Source organism: Suricata suricatta, chromosome 12 (genome assembly GCF_006229205.1).
Source record: "Suricata suricatta isolate VVHF042 chromosome 12, meerkat_22Aug2017_6uvM2_HiC, whole genome shotgun sequence".
NCBI classification, from domain to species: Eukaryota; Metazoa; Chordata; class Mammalia; order Carnivora; family Herpestidae; genus Suricata; species Suricata suricatta.
In genome coordinates, this window is record NC_043711.1 from 25,557,479 (window position 1) to 25,568,573 (window position 11,095).

Consider the following 11,095-nt stretch of genomic DNA (forward strand, 5'->3'; position numbering starts at 1 on the left):
GCCCCGGGCCGCGAGAGGGCTTCGGGAGGCCGGGCGCGAGCCGGGCAGGGTCTCCCGGGCGGGGACCGGGGCCAGGGTCGGCGGCGCAGGCCGGAAGGGCAGTGGCGTGGCGGCGGTTTTGGGTCAGGGGTCCCGGGGCCCAGGTGAACTCAGGTCTGCTGGGGTCGCGGATGGGGGATCGCAGCCCCGTGGGCCAAGCTGGAGGAGGGGCTCCGCGGTGCTGCTCCGAGTTGTAGGTGTTGCATTACCCGGCCCACCCTGAACTGGCGGAGTAAAGGGATCACTCGGGACCCTCTCTGCCACTTCTGCCTGCTGTCAGCCTTCTTGAGGCCGCTGAGTTTCCCTGCCTTCAGCTGGGGATCTGAGTAGTGAGGTTGAGGATGTGCCTGGTCAAATGGAAGGAAGTATGACTTTAGAGCCTACTTGTTGGGATGGCAGAATATTAAGTCGCTGGGGTCGGCAGCCCCAGTTGCTGGGCAGCTGCTTGGCCTAGGCGCCGGGAAATGGGGAGGGAGGCAGTCTGGGGTCCTGCTGAGGCAGGTGTGTGAGTGTGCTGCTTCCTTCCTGTAACCTGCTCTGTAGTGGGCAGTGGGAGCGTTCGTTTGAGTTTAAAATCCACTGGAGTAGCCTAAAGGAGTAATCGGTCCTCATAGTAAACACAGGCAGAGTTCTTTTCTGTTACATATACTGTCTTTTACAGGTCTTTAAAACCAGGATTGTTTTCATTTGCCTGTACTTTTTTTTAAAGCACCCTGTGCTTTATAATTTACAAGCAATAAACCTAGAAACCAGCAAGAAAACAGGAGCGGCCAGCCAGTGGGACTTTGTTTAGGAAATAATGAATGGGGAGAGAGAGAGAGAGAGATTCCTTAAATTGTAATGTTTTGTCAGGTCACCAAATCAGATTCCAGCTCAGAGGCTTGTTTGTTTACCATTGCAGTGTGTTTGGGGTTCATCATCTGGAGGCTAAGGCCCCACAATAGCCTTCTGTTTCTCTTTTTGTTCAAGCTGTTCTGGTGACTTCAAAGAGATCTTTTATTCTGTTGTATTACAGTGGGACTTTTTGAACCTCAGTTTCCTCTTCTGACAGCCATGCTTTGTAGGGTTTGGATTGTTCAAAGTGTTCTTTTCCAGTTAGTGAACTGATTGTATTTTTAAAAAGTGCATTTTATTTTATTGTGCATATCTATAATCCTGTTTACAGACTTGTGAGAAGGCACTGTATAGGTAAGAATTTGTACCCTCTGTAATTTATGCCAAAGGGAATATAGGTTATGTAGTCATGAATAAATTTTGCTATTAAATTAGATTTTTGACGACTCTTGGCAAGCAAATATTATAAACTTCAGGGAGTAGGGTTAGTCTTTTATGTTTATTTTGTGCTGAAAGTGAAGAGATGCTTATAAATGCTCACACTTCTCCAGGAAGTATTCCATAAAGGCCACTACCCCAAGCCCTGTGCTCCCTTCCACCTTAAGCTAGATCACTTTTTTCTGTAATTACTTCTTTAGTTCTCCTCTCCTCCAGGTTATGCGAGGAGGGATACTTGCTTATTTATGGATCCCGGTCCTTGGTATCTGATAGGATTTCATATGTGTTTGTTGAATGAATAAATAAATGAATTGCAACCTTACTTTGCCTCTTTTTTGTTTGTGTAAAGTGGTAGTGAAAATTGGAACAAATGGCATCTGAGGTGCTAAGTTAAGGGGTCAGTGCTTCGCAGGTGAAAGATGTGATAGCATTCCATTTTTATTGCAGAGCCTTTCTTTAAGAAATAAAATAATTTAGAGAATGGGAGTTCCTATAATGATGACTGAACACAAAAGACAATGACTCACAGGAGACCCATAGAGGCAGATGTGGTGGAGTAAAAAAATTGTAGCTTTGTCTTGCGTAATTTTTGACTGTTCTATGTTCTTGTCCTTTTAGCTGTAAAATTGGAGACTGAGAAATGTTGCATCAGCCCTGAACTTTATTGAGAAAATCATATGCTGATGCAGACTTTCTGGATTATTAGCTCCTTATGAGTAAGTCCCTTTAAAGCAGGAACTGTTGGAAGTTACATTGGAAAGAAGTAGTTGTTACTGGCGGTGCGTGGAAGAAAAGAGCATTGTTCTCTATTGGGAAAGTTGAAGGTGGCTTTCCTGCTTTGTTCCCTGAAGGGAGATGGTGTCCCAGAAGCCAGAGGGCCAGCCTCCCTTTGAAATGCCGAATATCTAGGAAGTAGCTCGAATATCTAGGAAGTAGCTCGTTGGCTGTAGGATAGAAACACATAGAGAGTATATAGTAGCTGGCCTCTGAGTTGGAAGAGACAAGACCTTAGTATGGTTTTTGGGCAGATACTAGCTGGTCTGTGACACTGGTTGGGCAAGTCAGAAAGGTAAACTTTTTGATGTTTAGTTTATTTATTTTTTTAATTTTTAATGTTTTATTTATTTTTGAGACAGAGAGAGAGAGACAGAGCATGAGTGGGCAGGGACAGAGAGAGGGGGAGACACAGAATCTGAAACAGGTTCCAGGCTCTGAGCTGTCAGCACAAGAGCCTGATGTAGGGCTTGAACCCACGAATGTGAGATCATGACCTGGGCTGAAGTCAGAGGCTTAACTGACTGAGCCACCCAGGGGCCCCTAGTTCATTGTTCTAAAGAGGGTAATAAATGCCCTTTCTGCCTGCCTTCCAAGGTTGTTACAGAGATCAAATGAAATAGTCTTTATGAAGTATCTGTGAAGTGCATTTTTCTTCTTCTGACTCTTCACCCCCTGGCAAAATAATATCCAAAGGGTTAAGCACATTAAAATGTTATTATTGTAAATTAGCTAATTTCTATTCATAGTTCCTTTCATTTATCAAGGTTGTTTGACTTTGGGAAACAGAATTTAGAGCAGAAAATTTTAGGTTGCATATGATTTAAAATTTATGGACTTGGGAGGGAAAAATTCTATGGATTAGAAAATAGAGATGCCAGGATGAAAGGTACACAAGGTCACCACCAGAAAGTCATATTTGGATGAGAAACTGGCAGAACGGGCACCAAAGACTGGTAGATGATTTTGTTCCTGTCTGTGGTTTGAATGATTTTATCTTCACTTTTATGGAGCACAATGACTTTGGCTTCAGGAAATAGACCAGGCCTGTGCTGCAAGGAAATGAAACTTACATAAAGTCAGAAGGGATTGTTCTTAGGGAGGATGCTTTCAGCCTGGGATGGGAGGAAATGGAAGGATTTTCCAAACAAAAGGAATTTGAATAAAAAGTCATACAGGTGAATTGTGGGAAAGTTTGTGGGGACTAAGAGAAGACAAGGAAAATATAGAAGTTCTTGGCTATGGGAAAGGGAGAACTTTTAAAATCAATAGACTGAAAAACTGCTTATCTAGCTGAAGTAGAAACCAGAGGAACCTGACAGTTTTGAAGAAGGTTATCAAATATGCATATCCGATTTTTGCTGGTCAATATGCTGTAGTGTGACAGTGCTTCGTCTCAGTTTTCTCCTTTTAAAATACTCTTCTGTGAGGTTCATCTGAATCAGGGCCCATTTCCTCCGCATTTGGTGCATTTTGTTCTTCAGAAACAAAAGATAATTTTAGTGATATTTGAGGCATAACAACAATTTAAAAAATCTCTGGGAAAGATAATGTTACATGTTGAGATCTTTACTGAAAATGGGTCTCTCCTTGAACCTTTGACTTTTGGAAACTGTTTCTGCAGAGTTTATTTATTCAACAGTACTCATTAATGCAACAAAAATGTGCTGAGTGCCTACTGCGTGCCAGGCACATGCTGGAGATCTGGTGTTCAGCTAGACAGCCCCTGCTTTCATGTAGATTTTGGTCTATAAGATTCTGAGGTCTTCCATTTTCCAAGGTGTAGACAAGTCAGTCAGAGACATTACCTGTCATAAAACAGATGGTTTTGAAGTTCCTTTTGTGACTTGGATTATTGAGCCTCAGCTTTTTAATCAGTGACCTATTTTATAGTCTTTTAAACTCTATTCATACATCATCAGAATACCTATTCAAATGTGATGCCAAATTAGCAGACCTCATTGTCTTCTGAGCCTGACATTTAAGGCAATCCAGTACTCAGTATCAGGATCTATCTGGGCTTCCTTTCAGAATACTATTTGGATGTTTCTTTACAATTCCAAGTTATACTGAATACTTAAAACATTTCCTTGAAGATATTTGCATAGGGGAAATGCAGACAACATGGTAGTTAACTTGTGGCACTTTTTCATATTATAATAAGATAATAATTATTTTCTCGGAAACTAATCACTTGTCTTCTACTTGGTCATATATTTTTCCCCACTTGTCTCTGAAACCTGTGATGGATGCAGTTGCAAAAGTCTGAGTTGGAATCTTTTAGATAATGGTAATTAGTTAATTTAGAGATTGTGAGTAAACTGTTCCTATTGAATAAGTCAATTTTTTGCAGCTTGATTTAGGAGCTGGTGATTCTTAATACCCATTTGTCATCTCTTTTGAGAATTATCCCACTAACACGATTTCTTGTAGTAGGAATACAAATAAGAAGCTGGCTGTAGTTATTTGGAAGAAATGTAGGATTCTGGGGCTGAAGTTTATTTTATGAGAAAAGAGCTTATGTGTTTTGCTCCTTAGGGGATTGTTGTAACCATCCATCCCTGTGTACACAGTTTCCATATGGATTATGGTATTAAGATTCTTCAAATTATAGGGGCCTCTGCGTGGCTCAGTTGGTTAAGGGTCCAATTTCAGCTCAGGTCATGATCCTGCTGTTTTGAGTTAGAGCCCCGCATTGGGCTTTGTGCTGACAGCTCAGAGCCCGAAGGAATCTGCTTCTGATTCTGTATCTCCCTCTTTCTCTGCACCGCACCCCCCGCCCCCAGTCAGGCTTGCTTGTGCATGCTCTCTCTCAAAAATAAATAATAAAAACATTTAAAAAATAGTTCAAAATATAGGGGTTTTTTTTGTTTTCTTTTTTCTAAGTTTATTTTTATTTATTTTGAGAAAGATACAGGGAGCCAGCAGGGGAGGGTCAGAGAGAGAGAAGGAGACAGAATTCCAAGCAGGCTCCATGCTGTCAGTACAGAGCCCAACGCAGGCTCGAAGTCACAAAACCATGAGACCATGGCTTAAGCTGAGACCAAGAGTCAGACGCTCAGCCAACTAAGTCACCCAGATGCTCCAAGATAGAGGTTGTTGAGTGATAATCTAAGTGGGTTCATTTGGGCCAACTAAAACAAACCTGTTTCTACTGTGGGCGGGTAGTAGTTCCTTTCAAAGCGGCTAGAGGTTTCTGAGCAGCTTCCCATGAAATGAGACTCCTTTATGTTCTAGCTTTTGGCATCCTGAAAACAGGAGAGCTGGACTCAAACATTGTTTTAGAACTCAGAAGTGCTTGAGTGTGTGGAAGTGTTGTCGGAGGGAGAGTAGTAGGTTTTTTCCATTGCTTTTCACCTTAAACAGGAAGTCAGTGACTTCTTTCATGAGTAATAGGCACCCGGTAAGGGAAATTAAGGTATGGATGTCTTCTGAGGAGAAGACAGGGCCTTTTGTTTTCAGCTTGAAACTATTGAATAAGGACTAATGAACAGACATTTGGGGATAAACGCTTGGACCTCTGGAGGGGAAGAGTTTGTGCAGACTGACCATTTAGTCTCCAGCTGATTTTGCGAACTACCAAGTTTGGGGTGAGCCTGGTCCTTTCCCACTGAAGGGCCAGCTACCAAGTGTTTCCTCTTCCTAGAAGAGTACAGTGGAAGGGGAACTGCATTGCTTCTGTTGTCTTTATATAATCGAGTAGTTATTTTTTTGGTGGCTAAAGGGGTACTTCTGTTAATGTAATATTAGTTTGGTGAATCCATTGCAACAGGAATCTTCTAGAAATTTTTGTTTTCTTTTTCAGTAGGCTTCACACTCAGTGTGGGGCCCAGCACAGGGCCTAAACTCACAGCCCTGAGATCAAGACCAGAGCTGAGATTAAGAGTTGGACGTTGAGCCAACTGACCCACCCAGGTGCCCCAATTTTTTTAAAGTTTATTTATTTATTTATTTTTAATTTTTTTTAAAACATTTTTGTTATTAGGAGACAGAGAGAGACACAGTATGGGCATGGGAGGGGCAGAGAGAGGGGGAGACACAGAATCTGAAACAGGCTCCAGGCTCTGAGCTGTCAGCACAGAGCTCAATGTGGGGCTCAAACTTACAAACCATGAGATCATGACCTGAGCTGAAGTCAGATGCTTAACCGACTGAGCCACCCAGGTACGCCTAAGTTTATTTTGAGAGGAGAGAGAGAGAGGGAGAGAGGAGAGAGAGCACAAGCGCAGGAATGGGGCAGAGAGACAAGGAGAGAATCCCAAGCAGGCCCCATTCTGTAAGCTGTAAGCGCAGAGCCCAACGTGGAGCTTAAATCCGCGAACAATGAGATCATGACCTGAGCCAAAACCATGAGTCAGACGCTTAACCGACTGAGCCATTCAGGCACACCCCTCCAATTCTTTTTTCTTAGTAATTCACATACCATACAATTTCTTCTTGACTATACAACTCAATATAAGTATATTCACAGAGTTGTGTATCTCCATAATTAATTTTAGAACATTTTCATTACCCTGAAAGGAAGCCCCAAACCGTTTAGCGGTCACCCTGAGAGGGCCTATCACATTGCAGGATGCTAATCTGTGGACATATTCTTAGTACCAGGTCTTTACCTCTTTGGGTTTAACTCCTTTCACAGTATTATCAGAGGGAACATTCTCCACAAATGCTCATATACATACTTAGATAACCTCCAGAACCTCACTGAAGCCTGAAGCCTGCTCTTAGGCAATGAATCTTAGGGTAAAAATTTCTAAACTGCAAACTTGGAGAATTAGCACACATCTAAACAAATGCACCTTGCTACCATATGTACCTTGCTTTAAGGAACCCTGGATTTAGAACAATAGTTGAGTTATGTCCTGTTGGTGTGAAAAAAGTTGCTCTGGGTTGCACCTTGCCTAGTGCCTTTAGTTGTAGGTTCCTAGATGACTTATTAGAGTAGCCCAAGGGAAGGGCAAAGGGCTCTGTGCTGGAAAGCAGGGTGTTTGCGCCCTGGCCAGCTCTCTGTTTATGACATCTAAACAAGGCTGCTTTCTTTGGTGTGGCCCATCAGAAACTGGTTATTTCTCCTCAGTTCAGTTGAGGCTGGTTTAGGGTGGGAAGAGGGAAGTATAGGTTGGTATGGGGCAGTCCTGGATCTAAAACATCAGAACCACCTGTAGAGGTGAAAAGGGAAAGAAAGAAGCGTCATTCATCAGGCCTCCCTTGGAGCCTGCCCCTCCCCCCAGGTGACAGGTGGCTGGTGCACTTTAGTCCTGCAGAAGGAAATGAAGCCTGAAGCAGGTCTGCTCACACCAGACCTCTATTCTGGCCAAGGGTTTGGCCAGCATGACAGTACCCACTGTCCCACCAGAGCACAGGGAAATGGCTGACTGACACCTCGCCATGTTCTAGGCATCCCTGTGTCTGACCCTGGAGGTCACCACATTCGATAGCGGCCTTACGTGTTTAATTCCATGGTGCTTCTGGAGCTCAGGCCCTCTGATGGGCACTGTGGTCAGCGCTCGGGGTGCAGTGGTGAGCAGGCACTACTTAGGAGCTGCTGGGTATCTGTGTGGGGAGGACACCCCTCTGCCCCATCCCTCTCCTTAGGCGCTAAGGGTCAGACGGGCAGCTAGTTTGCATCCGTCCATGTCTTTCTCTTTGAGGTATTTTTCCCTTCCCTCTAAATCCAGCCATTCATGTCTATGTATTTGTTTTTTTTAATGTTTTTATTTATTTTTGAGAGAGAGAGAGACAGCGTGAGCAGGGGAGGGTCAGAGAGAGAGGGAGACACAGAATCTGAAGCAGACTTCAGGCTCTGAGCTGTCAGCACAGAGCCCGCCACAGGGCTTGAACCCGTGAACGTGAGATCATGACAGGAGCTGAAGTTGGACACTTAACTGACTGAGCCACCCAGGCGCCCCTTATGTCTATGTACTGTTACTTTGATTCTATTTCAAACTAACACATTCCCTAGCATATAGATAGTAAGGATTCAATAAATATTTGTTGAATAAATGAATTTGTTGTATGATTGCGGTAATCTGAGCTGCAGCTTCATTCCTCTGAAATTTCCATTCAGCTTTATTGGTCCCCAAAGTGCCAGCATTTTACATACCTGTTATTTCTTACTAATTTGTTTTCTGTTTATAACCTCCCCCTCCCACACACATGAAGGTGTAAGGCAGGAGCAAAGAGACAATACCTTAATAACCTTGGACATACTGCTTAATCTCCGCAGCCTGTTTCTGTGTAAAGTGGGGATAGTAAGAGTATGTCAATGCTCCTGTGAGGATTAACTGAGCTCACACATGGAACATTCTGAACAGAGCTCAGCACAGAAGTATCAGCTGTTTTGATGTAGTGTATTACTTCCGTATTTGCCAGAGCACTAGTAACTTTTTAGGTACCGGTACTTGTTAGGCACTCAGGTATGTTGGATGGAAAAGGGCGAATTCTTTATTTCAAAGTTTTTCTCACTGTTAACTATGACTACTTTGCTAGCAAATTGCAAGAGAGACCAGTGACATGTCAAAGAGCAACTCCCCGCCGCCTTTATCTGTTTCATTCTGAAAGAACATGCTTTGGTAGCCAGGCTCGGGGAGCAAGGGAGGCATGCGGCACAGGGTCCCCTGATGGGACCTGCCGGGCAGCAGAGCCGGCTCTTCGTGTTCAGAGGTGGCGGAAGAGGCTGAACTGACAGATGTGCTCCTGGAGGCCAGGCCTGAAGGGAAGGGGACCCCTGGCAAATCCCACTTCAGCTCTTCCCAGCCCAGCTTTTGTTCCTCACCAGCATCGGTGCACACACATCTGACCTCTGGCAGCAGGGTGAAAAAATAAAATAGAAAGCCCTCTGCTTTGTTCTTTCCCCTGCCACTTCCCCTGCTGAGTGACCATGCCAGCTGACATTGGTGAGGGGGTGGGTGGTGGCTGACATCTTCAGAACGCTGCTTCCTGAGAAATGCAATTATATTTGGTAGAGCCCCGCTGACTTCCTTTCCCCTAAGTGCCACGCACCAGCAGTCAGGCCGTGGGCACATACAGCAGGTCTGGGTGCATTTCACTCTCTGAAGCACGCAGTTTCTTGGTCGGAAAGCTGTGACGGTGTCGGGGACATCAGCAGGCACCCCCGAGGCGTCTTCTGTGAGCTGGGCACTGGGCCGTGTATTAAGATAAAAAGCTGAAAGAAGCATGGAGCTTCCTCCTGCGAGAGGCGGACGTAAAGCTGCTGAAGGTACCAGTCTGCCCGGGAGCAGTGAGGGTGCCGTGTGCCTGCCTCCATCCACCCAGGTGCCCCTGGGAGTTTGGGCTTCACAGCCTTCCAGAGAATGGCTTCTAAATCACCACTCCCCAGGCATTTGAACTTGCCTTTCATAGCAGTCCTGAATTGTAAAAACAAACAAAAAACCAAAAACTCCTCTGCAAGTGATTTTGAAATAAAAATATATTTTATTCAGATTGTTACATTATTAAAAATTGTATTAATGTCTGAGATCTGAATTACACTATGTTTTTGAAATATGAGCAGTGGTGAGAATCATGATAAGGTGACTACAGCTTACGGCACTGACAATGAGCGTCTCCAGATGCAGAATCACCAATTTTATGATGATTCTCATTTCTCGTATTTCTCACCAACTTCTCACTTAACTCATATTTTGCCATTGGCAGTCCTAAAGCGTGCCTTTAGTCACGGTCCATTAATGGGTATAAATGAAACCATGAATGACTCAGAGCAAAATCAATTAAAAAGCCATGTGGTGGCTCAAACCATGGTAAACGGAAGAAACCATGAACACACTCCTCTCTATGTCTGCCCCCATGTTTTCTGCATGTACACTTGGCAGCTCTTAAGCATGTTCAGGGTTAAAGGGAGAAAATATTTAAATAAATTGTTTGGTTGATGTGTTTTTTTTAAAAGTAGAACTAAAAACAGAAGTCTTTAACACGTAAATACTTCCAGAGACCCTAGTTGTTCATCCTATTCTAAACTGTTACTAATCTACCAAAAAGATCTCAGTTTAGAAAACTGAAGCAGGGGGCACCTGGGTGGCTCAGTCAGTTAAGCGGTAAACTCTTGATTTCAGTTCAGGTCATGATCTCAGCTCAGGTCATGATCTCACTGTGAGTGAGTTTGAGCCCCACATTGGGCTCTGTGCTGAGCCCAGAGCCTGCTTTGGATCCTCTGTCTCCCTCTCTCTGCCCTTCCCTTGCTCGTGCTCGCTCTCTCTCAAAAAATGAATAAACATTAAAAAAAAAAAGGAAAACAAAAAGGCCTGAAGCATGACTAGCTATGTTCTTTGAGTTGCATTTGCAGACTTCAGGAGTTCGTTCAGCAGATACTGCTGTGAGGATGCCCCGTGCTCCTGGTACCATTCTAGGTACTTGGGATGCAGGTCGAAACAAGACAGACGTGGTCTCTACCTTTGTTTGTTCATCCCTAAAGAGTCTATTGTGGCAGATTCTGGTGTGGGGTAAATGGGAAAGGGAGATTGGTGCCAGTTGTGGGGCCCCTCGGAGGCCAGGCTCAGGGACCTGAACAGAGTGGGAGACTTGAGCAGGTCTGTAGCATGTGGAAGAGGTTTGTTAGGAAGCTTAGTTTGCTGGCAGTGAATAGGGGTCTGTGAAAAGAGTGAAGGAAGGGAAGAGGAGAGTCCAGGGAGGGAATGAAGCAGTGGGGTTTAAAGAGGCCACAGGTGAGTGGCCGGAGGAAGAGAAGGACCAGAGAGAGGGAAAAACACAACAGAGGGGTCTGCTGGGTAGAGCCCATGAGGGAAACAGAGGCACCAGAAATGATTAGAGAAATAGTCCTAGGTAAGTGAGCAGTAGCTGGTCTTACCAGGAAGATCATGAGTCCGAGTTTGGTTCTAGACAGTTTGAGCTGTACTGAAAAGGCAGCGGCACTTGGTATAACAGCCAGCAGTGTTTAAGCACTTACTGTGCGCACAACCCTTTGGTCAGCCCTTTATGTTACTTATTTCCTAAGTGGGACCAGTGCTGCACCCAGGCCACCACTGTAACGTTT